The sequence below is a fragment of the Babylonia areolata genome, chromosome 10 (assembly GCF_041734735.1).
Source record: "Babylonia areolata isolate BAREFJ2019XMU chromosome 10, ASM4173473v1, whole genome shotgun sequence".
Classification (NCBI taxonomy): Eukaryota; Metazoa; Mollusca; class Gastropoda; order Neogastropoda; family Buccinidae; genus Babylonia; species Babylonia areolata.
In genome coordinates this window covers 33,972,765-33,975,264 of record NC_134885.1, presented here as the reverse complement: position 1 = coordinate 33,975,264, position 2,500 = coordinate 33,972,765, and positions in this window count along the sequence as shown.

The window sequence follows — 2,500 nt, the reverse complement described above, 5'->3', positions numbered from 1 at the left end:
CGGTTCTTCCTCCAGTTCTCAGTGCTGATCTTCAAGCGTGTCAGATATGTTTTATTTCTATTTTATTTTATGAATGAATTAAACAGCGTGGGGGGCTGAAGGTAGCTCTGATGAACTCCAATTGAAGTGTGGAACCACTCTCCAACAGCACTCTGTATGAGTTCCACACTGGTCGCTTTGGAGTATAGTGGCTGGATAGCGTTGAATAGCCTTTGCCTGATGTTGAAGGTCTTCATTGTGGTCCATGGTGCCTATTGACAGACATTATCAAATGCCTCCTGGAATCCATAAAGACGTGATGGAAATCCCTTTGATTTCCACAAAGAAACAGAGAGAAGCAAATACAGAGGGCGGGAGAGAAAAAGAGAGAGAGAGAGAGAGAGAGAGAGAGAGAGAGAGAGAGAGAGAGAGAGAGGACAAGACAAGACAAGACAAGACAAATGATTTATTGTATATCGGCCTCAAGCCATTATACAAACGCATGGGAAGGGGAGGTGTTAGGGGGCAAGCTCTGGGTGCGGTAGGGGGCCGGGGGGTGGGGTCGGAGGGCTACAAACTGGATAAACATATCAATATCAAGAACATTGAATTATAATATGAGCTCGCGTGCTGGCAAATCTCACCAGAATCAGACAAGCAGATAAAACGTCGAATGGGATGTTTTGGTTATCACCGATTGTAGTTCAGCCAGCAAAAATTCAAGGATTGACAAACTTCTTAAACGATCTCTCACACACACACACACACACACACACACACACACACACACTCACGCACACACACACACACACACGTTGATAATAATAATAATAATAATAATAATGATAATAATAATGATGATGATAATAATAATAATAATAATAATAATAATAATAATAATAATAATAATAATATAACAATAACAATAATGATAATAAACGTGTTTATGATGAACATTTGACATTTCTTAGCATTTTAACATCAAGTTTGCAGTGTCATTTTAATATTACACATTCACCAACATCACAAACATATAGAAGGTATGAAATTAATGTAGAAAGCATCAGTTCAGTAATCACCATTGATCATATGAAACCTTTTCTTGATACCATGAAGTATAAATTGAGACAGATTGCTTGGAGCAATATGCAAATGGGAACCTTCTTTGAATCTTTTAGAAATTTTATTCTTAAATCTGCATACACTGGGCATTCAAACAGAAAATGCAATTCATTTTCGGTTTTTGATACACAAAAGGGGCAGCATCTTTTCTAATTCGAATTGCTATTACGATGAATATTATTATTGAGAGGAAGTACTCCAAGTCTGATCTGAGAGAGAGCAACTTTAAAGCAGTAAATACCAGTATTCATTATGTATTTTTCTCTCTCAAAAGATAACCGTAAATAATCGATAATGTGAATATGTCTCTCTATCTCGGATAGCCCTGGACCATTCCTGAATAAATATGTCGACCAGACGTTGTTTGAAGATGTTTAGGAACAATTTAACATCCCCAATCCCTTGTTCTAGACACACAATACCGAAACCAGTTTGACATAAAATTTCTCTTATCTGTGTAACCCAGCAGTTCTTTCCCTTTTCATCTGAATACCGTAACATATCGTAAGCTTGCCGTGGTAACCGTTGCTGATCCATTTCCAGAAGTTTAAACCAGTACCGAAGGCGGTTTATGTACGAGTTCACGTACTATGGATAACGTCCCAGTTCGCCATACACCATCTTGTTGGGTGTGCGCACAGGAACTCCTAAAAATCGTTTGCATGCCAGAGAGAGAGAGAGAGGGAGAGAGAGATGGAGAGAGACAGAAAGAGAGAAAGAAAGAGAAAAAGAGAGAGATAAATGGAGGGAAAGATAGGGAGAGGGAGAAAGAGAAAGTGGATGAGAGAAACAGAGAGAAGCAAAGGCAGAGGGATGTAGAGAGAGGGGGGGGAGGAGAAAGAAAGAAAGAAGGAAAGAGAGAGAGAAAGAAGGAAAGAAAGAAAAGAGAGAAAGAGAGAGAGAGAGAGATAAGGAAAGAAAGAAAGAAAGAAAGAGAGAAAGAGGGAGAGAAGAAGAAGAGAGAGGGGGAAGAAAGAAAATAGAACGAAAAAGAGAGAGAAAGAGACAGACAGAAAGACACAGACAGACAGACAGACAGATACAGAGATAGAGATAGAGATAGAGACAGGTGTTATCATGACAAGCCAGCGAGGGTTTGCAATAACAGAGTTTACACAGCCAAGGAAACAATTATTACCAGTGCCATTCGTTGTAGTGGGACACGAACCAAAGTACTTTTGCGCGCGCACGCGTGTGCGTATTTTGTGTGTGTGTGTGTGTGTGTGTGTGTGTGTGTGTGTGTGTGTGTGTGTGTGAGAGAGAGAGAGAGAGAGAGAGAGAGAGAGAGAATGAGAACAATAACACGGATACAGAAATAGAGCAAGAACGAGAGAGAGAGAGAGAAGAGAGAGAGGATAGAGAGAGAGAGAGAGAGAGAGAGAGAGAGAGAGAGAGAGAG